Here is an 8,951-nt window from a genome sequence, read left to right as displayed (position 1 = left end):
CTTTCCCCGCCTTAAACCAGCTTATATTTCACCTCTTTTCTATTTGTCCTTGGCTCTGTTGAAGAGTCATACGGACTCGAAACGTTAACTGTGTTCCCCTCCGCCGATGCTGCCAGACCTGCTGAGTTTTTCCAGGTATTTCTGTTTTTGTTTTGGATTTCCAGCATCCGCCATTTTTTGCTTTTAACCAAGTTCTCTTGGTTCCACTATCCCATTTAAAATCTTATCAATCGTGTGAACAGTATCACCTCCAACTTCTCCACTAACTTGGACCTATGTCACCATCCCTAAATTGGCTGTAGTTTGATTTTCTCCATTGCCACAGGAACGACAACAGTTCAAAGAGAAAGCCCACCACCACCTTCTCAGAACAATTAGAGATGGGCAATAAATGGAACCTTGCCAGTGATGCCTACGTCCTAAGAACAAATTTTAAAATATATTTTTCTTTTCCGTCATGAAAATATAACAATTTTCATAATATTATTGTAAGTTATTGTAAAGGTAGGTTAATAGTGGGATTTGAATTAATTTCTGTGCCTTGGTGTGTGTCTGTGGGTTTTAATTGAATTGTAGACAGCTGGTCAGGGTGCTTTGATGTATAAGAAGGGAAACTAGATTTGATATGCTAAATAATGTAAACATGGCTGAAGTTTAAGAATGTGAGCTGTGAAGAACATTTGCATTTTTAGGTAAACCAGAGTTGTGAATTTCAAAGAGATGGTAAGGTGTTACACCTAGCCAACAGAGGCTAAGCCAAACAGTGTGTTTATTTTTCCCAAAGATTACTGATAATATGAGTGCTAGGAAAGATTTATATTATGGAAAAAGTAAAGTTGCAAAGACATATTGGGACAATAGAATTTACATTAAAAAGGGAGAAGCCTGTATAAAGGAGATGAGGTTATGTGTAAGAAGAAAACATTCTAAGATCCAACAAGTGTGAAAAGCCTCCAGCCTCTATGTACCAAGATGCCACCTCCAGGAACCGAAGCTAAGAGAATTCACTTTAAACATCACTGTCCAGTGTACCGTGTGCTTTGCCTGGGCCTGTTGAAATCTATGTTGTTTTCCTGTTGCCTTAACAGATGTGTAACTGGGAGCTAGATTAACTAGGGAAATAGGAGTTATCAGAGTAGTAACCTGTTAAACCTATGTATATGCTTAAAATCATGTCTTTTATTGATAAATGTTTAATTTCATTTTGGGTTAAAAAAAAATCTAAGTCTCGGTGGTCTTACTACTACTGAATTCGAGGCGTGCATCTCGAAATAAAAATACAAATTGCAAAACAGTTGCGGCAGCCGTTTCAAGCTTCCCTTTGGGATTTAAGCAGCTCAGCATTTATCATCCACTGTGCCACAACACTTCTTATTTCCAAAATATATTACTGCATATCCTTCTACACTGAACTGCACCTGCCATCCAACTGCCCATGCTACAAGGCTATCTATGTCCACCTTTCTTTCACAGTTCTTGGCACAATTTGACATAACTGTAATTTCACACAAGTAGATTTCTATAATGTCCCCTTAATTCCTGAAAGTTTTGGGTGGCCTCAAAACAACCCAGTGGAATGTCATTCACTATATCTTTGCAGTGCAAGAAACTTCCTTTTACTCCAACCCTTTTTGTCTCTCTCTTTGCCAGCATGTTTATCTGAATTTTATTATCTGTGCTGTAAGTCTCTATGTGGCAACTTTTCAAATTATTTTTGAGAATCAATTTAAACCTGCAATTTCTTAATCTCTTATTTTTTCAAAAAATTACATAAGGTCATTGACAGGCTCTGATTAATGTGTGTTGCTCAGTAATTTCATTCCACATTACCTATAGTTACATATCAGTAACCGAAATAAGAGTCATTAACTTATTTCCTGGCATATCCCTGTCTCTTTGAACAGAAGAGACACATTTGAGGTCCTCAATAATCTTCCTTACCATGAAATTTTGGATAATGAGGGTTATTTCCTTGGTGCAGTTGTTGCTCCGTTATCATAACTTCGCTGTGAGTGTGGTCAGAAAGAGGTTTTTATGGCATTTGCAGCACAGTTACTGAATTGGAGTAGAAGCACCTCCAAGGAAATTCCTGGCCTCGTAGTTGGAGCTTCTAATTCCCCATTCTTGGCTTCCTTTGGGGTTCTTGGGTATAAACCATTAAGTTTCAGCGATTTTTCCACCTGAAGTCTGAGCAACTTTCTTTGAAGAATAAATTGCACCCACGCTTCTATAGCTGACCATGGTTCTACCACCCCAATATCCATCAGTGAGAACTGCTTCAAAGATCCTAGTTAGCTTCTGTGATCCTCTCTCACTTCACTACTTTATTTCTTAATAGTCCCACCAGTATGGCCATTCTATTATATGTGTATTGTTACAAAGATGGGTTTATGTCAACTATTAATTTTTAATTTCATTGGTTGGATTTATACTTTAAGGTCAGTTCGTATCCGGACAAAGACACTGCCTTAACGTGGTTACCAATTTGCATCACTATGTAGCTAATTCCACTTCATGGAGATGGAGTGCCTTCAAATACTCCACCAAGAACAATGGTTAACCTGGAGGTATTGATTAATTTCTTCCTTTCTTATCAAATGGATTCAATCTAGGAAGAATGGACTACCCAGAAGGAAAAAAACAGTTTGGAACAGTACTCTTATTTTCCAGTTTTTATTGGTGTTCCATTTTAAGGTATACAAGACCAGTTTTTTTATTTCCCTGTTTTTACTGCTTTTTTCCTTCTGTATCCAAAATTAATTGTCTGGACATTAAAAGTTCATCACCTTGGCTATAACACAATGGCTACAGAGAAGCAGCAGACATGGACTAACCAACTGTCTTTTTTGGAATATACAATTGACATGGAGAAAGGTCATGTGATGTAACCTTTTGCATGGATGCTTGGGTGTGGTATGTGGGCAGAGATCATATGATCTGCCGGAGGGGAGCAGCTGCTCACTCTCTCTCTCTCTCTTTCCATCTCAACTAAGTTTGGACCCAGCTTGCTTTAAATTGAACTGTGGGCAGCAAACAGTGAATATTCTACCAGAAGGCTACAAATTCCACAGCAGTGTTTCCAGGAGGCAAACCAAGGACTGCAGCTTTAAGAACTACCTCAGCCATGAACAACAGCATCAGGACTTACAACCAGCAAACTCTCTCTTTATTTGCCTTTACTTGTTGAATCTTACTTTGACTAAAGCTAACCTCAGTTATTCTGTAATTTGTTTTTTTCACTTTTTCATGTGGGGTCGTGTGCATGATTATGAAAGGCGGGACGTGTTTTTATGGGTTTAGTATCATTAATATTTTTACCAGGGTGAATTTGAGCACAATAAAACTAACACCTTACTTGTTTAACTCAAGGAAACTTGGCTGGCTAATTTATTGATGCAGGTTTGCATACAGTCAATTACTCAGTGAATTGGTAATACACCATTTTTAAATTCAAAATCTGTTACAATCAAACAAAGAATGGGAAAAGAGGGGAACCATCCACCCCTCCTCACGTGGTCATTACAGTACCAATAGAAAGGTTTTTATTTCCTTTCATTAAATCTTTTCTTAGTCTTCCTAAGCTGCCTTTTTGATGCTTTAAATTTGTTTCGGCTTTCTTTATTATCTGTGCTAAGTGTTTTTCCTTGATTTCAGATTTACTCTAATTTCCCTTTTTATCCACTGACTTCGATCTTTAACTACATTCTCTTTTTTTGCATTACATGATTTGTATCCTTTCACAACTCCTGTATAAATATTTTCAATTGCTACTTGATGGTTCAATTTGCCAGATTTTACTTCTGTGTCATCTGAGCAAGGTCCATTTTATCTTTCTATAATTTACTTTCTTTCCAGTCAAGTAACATGGTCCTTAACTTCTTTTTCTCTTTCTATTCTTACACTGAACCTAATTGTATTACTGTCAGCTCTTTCCAAATGCACCCCCAAGGCTCCCTTTTTAATTTTACTTCATTCCCCGGAACAAGGTCAAATAGTGCTTCCTTCCTTGTTGGAGTAGCAACATAGCAACTTAATAAATACTTGTCAACGTGATGCAAAACTCCCCTTTCTCACAAATCATTTTCCTGATTTTGATCTATTTTTGCATTATTAAAATATCTTGCCATTATAATTATATTGTTAATGCACAGCTTTTTAATCTATCCATAAAGGCAAATCTTTCAATTATATAGTGCCTTTCATGACCTTAGAATGTCCCAAAGCATTTGCAGCCATTGAAATGTAGTCACTGTTGTAATGTAGAAGCGTGGCAGACAATTTGTGCACAGCAAGCTCCCACAGATAGCAATGTGATAATGTACCAGATAATCTCTTGGACAAGGTGTAAACATTGGCCATTTCCCAGCTCTTCTTTGAAATAGAACCATGGGGTTTTCTATGTCAACCTTAGAGAGCAGAGCGTCCTTGGTTTATTGTCTCATTGGAAAGACAACACCTGCAACAGTGCAGCACACTCTCAGTACTGTACTGCACTGGAACCAGCGTAGATTTTGTGCTCAAGTATCAGGACTCGAACCCACATCCTTCTGACTCAGAGGCAGGAATGTTACCAATGCTATGGCTGACACCTTACCAGTGTCATCCGTCATTGTGTTTTTCACTGTTTGACAATCTATGTTCCCTTTGTTTGATAATGTGACCAATTGCTTTCCACTTCTGAGTTCAATTCAAAGGGATTATGTTTCAAACACTTTCAACTTAAATCCATAAACTTTGATATCGCTTTGATACGGTCTCTAATGATCCCATTACCATTCCTCCCTTTTCTATCCCTTCTTAACATATGTTTAATATCAGAGGCATTATTCAATTTTTTAGGGCATAGAAGAATTAATGTTAAGTTTCCAGGAAAAACCATTGAAGCGGATTGTTTGAATTCAAAGCATTTTTGGAGAAATAAAAGATGAAGGTGAGTAGATGGGTTTGATGTTTCAATAAGGAACATTGGACCTAATGGGTTTCTTCTGTTGGCTTTATGTTCAATTATTTACATTATATAAATATTGAATTGTTTCATGTATCTCAGTATTCCCAGGATAATGGTTAATGGACTAGAATGATGAAGGGTTTGATTTACTGGATAACAGTATTTCTATTGTTACAGTTTCTTAGAATATTATGCTTAGCTGTTTATCAGTGGCCTTTTATCTAAGGATTGTATTTTGGAGCACTATTTTGCTTAAATTATTTAAAATAATGCTTTGTTGAAGAGCTCCTCAGATAGCAGGAGACTGAGCTCTCATTTGACCTCTAGTGAAAGAGGTACATTTCCTGATGTCAGGAGAGGGAAGCAGGATTTCTGCTGTACACTTCTGTTGATAGCCTTTTGAATTTTAGGTGTGTCTCCACAATAACTGGCACATTCTTTGTTTTTTTTAAAAGCTGGATAAAGTTGGATCCTAATTACTCTACCATGTGTCACAGCTGTGCTCTAAATATCTTTCCACTGCATGTTGGTGTGAAGTCAGGAGGGGAGCAAGAAGCACATCTTCCTTTTTAATCTGATTCTGAAATGTTGGCCTCGCAGGCTGCAGGAAGGAGACTTCAACTAATTACATTTCTGCAAATGGAACATGAGTTGCTCTCGGACATTAACAAGAGCGGATGGGCAGTAAGTGCTTTGAGTAAAAGTATCCTCCTGAATCCCATACTCTTAATATTTTAGGCTTGTGGCTACCCAATCTATCTGTAGCACATAAATGTTAAGATGACAATAATAGAGGCCCACTTTCCTGCCAATGCTGCTAATTGCATCTAATGGACCAATTACATAGCATGGAGACAAAGGGGAGCAGTTGCAGCCAGAAGGGGTGGTGGGAAATTTAGTTTGTGCACTAAAGCACTCTTTGTCTCAGCCAATACTGCTGAGTTGGTTTTGGATGGGAGCCCTTCTCTATTGTTACCATAGTGATGGACTCTTTAAAAAAAACAATAAATGCAAATCATTGGAATGGCTGCTCTAGCGATAACTAATTGGCAAACAGGTCAGGAAAGACAGTGGTGTCTGTCCTCAGGGAAGGAACCAAAGTATAACTGGGTATATAAATCTTTAACAAAAACAGAATTACCTGGATATAAATCTTTGTTCAGTCATGGGATTGGATGCAGGATTTGGTGCTTTACATTCCTGAGATTGTAATTCGACTTATGCATACTGGTAAATAGGAATGTAATAGTCTTGTGTTATGTAAAGAAAACTCATGGTGATCGACCTGATTTTAAAGGATTGTTGCATTAGCAATAACCAAGTTTACATGATTAAGTGTGAAGAGGATGCAGATACATGCTCTTGTTAGTGATGTTTTGTACTTCTCATGCTTTAGCATCACAAAATTGTTATGGCGCAGGAGGCGGCCAACTGGCTCATCATGTCTGCACTGGCTCTCCAAATCAGCAACTCACCTATGTCCACGTGTACTCAGTGAGGACTATCCCTCTGTTTCTTGAAGTGCATATTTTCAACTCAATTTTTAAAGAAATTATCCTTTTACAGGATGTGGGAATTGCTGGCTAGGTCAGCACCTATTGCCCATCCCTAATTGCCTTTGGTGGTGGTGAGCCGCCACCTTGAACTGCTCTAGTCCATGTGGTGTAGGTACACCCGCAGTGCTGTTAGGGAGAGAGTTCCAGGAATTTGACCCAGCGGCAGTGAAGGAACGACGATATATTTCCAAGTCAGGATGGTGTGCGGCCTGAGGCTAGGCTTGTAATTGCTGGAATTTAGAAGAGTAAAAGGCAACTTGGTTGAAACACACAAGATTCTGAGGGGTCTTGACAAAGTGGACGTGGAAAGGATGTTCCCCTTGTGGGAGAATCCAGAACTAGGGGTCAGTATTTTGAAATATAAGAAGTTGCCCATTTAAGACAGAGATGAGGAGAAATTTTTTCTGAGGGTCATGAGCTTTTGGAATTCTCTTCCTCAAAAGACAGTGGAAGCAGAGTCTTTAAATGTTATTAAGGAAGAGGTAGATAGAATCTTGATAAGGAAGAGGTATAAGGTTATCGGGGTAGACGGAATGTGTAGTTGAAGTTAAAAATCAGGCCAGCCATGATCTTATTGAATGGCAGAGCAGGCTTGAGGGACCGAATAGCCTACTCCTGCTCCTGGTTCATATGTTCGTATGTCATGCCTGGTTTAGCTAGTGCTACCATGCAAATGTTGGCAGAATATGGATATTAGTCTATGATACAAACACAACTAAAGCAGAACTGGATCTCTAGATCTCATTTTCACTAGAAAAGGAAATAATTGTTTTCGTAAGAGGATCTGTGTCATCTTACGGTCCTGCCTGAAAGACAATATATTGTCTAAGATGGAGGTCTTTCATTCCAAATGGCTCAGCTCTGATGCATCTGCATCAGAAGGTTGTGGGTTCAAGTACCTCAAGTTTTGAGCACAAAATCTAAAATGCCACTTCAGTACTGCAGAAGTTTTGCACTGTTGCAGGTGCAACCTTTTAAATAAGACATTAAATGAGCAATGTTTGCTCCCTCAGATGGATGTAGAAGATTCCATGGTACAATTTTGAAGAAGAGTAAGGGAGTTCACCCTGGTTCCCAGGCCAACATTCATCCTTGAATCAGCATCACTGAAACAGATTATCTGATCATTAACATATTGCTGTTTGCAGCACACTGCTGTGTGTAAATTGGCTGTTGCATTTCCCTACATTACAAGATCAATTATACTTCAAAAGTACTTCATTGGCTGTACATATGAACATACGAATTAGGAGCACGAGTAGGCCATTTGGCTCCTCAAACCTGCTCTGCCATTCAATAAGATCATGGCTGATTTGATTGTGACCTCAACTCCACTTTCCATCCTACCCCCTATACCCTTTGACTCCCTTGTCAATCAAGAACCTATCTAACTCATCTGTTGGGTTCCTACGACATAAAAAAATCCAAAGCTTTATTCTTTTGCTTTTTAAAAAAATGAACTTTCTGCGGAACCAATAAAGATGGCTGCTACAAGTCACATGACCACAGGATTGGCCCTTTGTTCCGGAAGCTACCAACAGGAGTCAGAAGAACAAAAGAATTCCCCACTCAGCCTGCGGAATCTCATTCTTATTATACAGACCCCTTGAAATCAATGAAAGGAGAGGAAGCACAGATGAACTGACTCCCCAACCTGAACTATCACAAAAGTGAGAGATCGAATCTCATCATACCAGAAGACATGCTAATAGCCACCTTGTCTCTCCTAAGATGAAACAATGGAATTCTGGCCAGAAACACAAAAATGGTTTGTTAAGCTGAAATTAACCATTAATGGGCCATGTCACATGACCCAAGCCTCTGGTCTTTTGCACAGTTTTAACATTACATCTTTGCCCTCACGGGCAGTCTGCTGTTTAACATCGAACAGGTGAACACCAAGAGGCAGACCTCTGGGCGGAACAACAGCCTGCTCCTCAAAGACTCTTTCTGCTGGAAGATTTCCTACCATCGCCTGCAGACCTGACTCAGTCTCCATGTACCAGCTTCATCTTTTGGTATCAACACCAACTGTAAAGTGAACTCTATAAGTCTGGTTCGACAGCATCTGCAGAGAGGAATACAGTTGACGTTTCGAGGCTGTATGAATCTTCATCAGAACTAAGGAAATAGAGAAATGAGATGAAATATAAGCTGGTAGAGGGGGGTGGGACAGGTGGAACTGGATAGGGGATCAGTGATAGGTGAAGGCAAAGAAAGAGATTGCCAAAGATGTCATAGACAAAAGGACAAAGGGGTGTTGACGGTGGTGATATTATCTAAGGAATGTGCTAATGGGGACATTAAGGGTAGCAAGCAGGACAAGCTCGTGGCAGAAGGCCCTAGTGGGGGTGGGGTTGAGAGGGGGGGTGGGGAAGGGATTGAAATGGGCTAAAAGGTGGAGATAAAATAATAGATCACAATAAATTTAAAAATGGGTGGGAAAA

Source organism: Carcharodon carcharias, chromosome 20 (genome assembly GCF_017639515.1).
Source record: "Carcharodon carcharias isolate sCarCar2 chromosome 20, sCarCar2.pri, whole genome shotgun sequence".
Classification (NCBI taxonomy): Eukaryota; Metazoa; Chordata; class Chondrichthyes; order Lamniformes; family Lamnidae; genus Carcharodon; species Carcharodon carcharias.
This window is presented reverse-complemented; position numbering follows the sequence as displayed.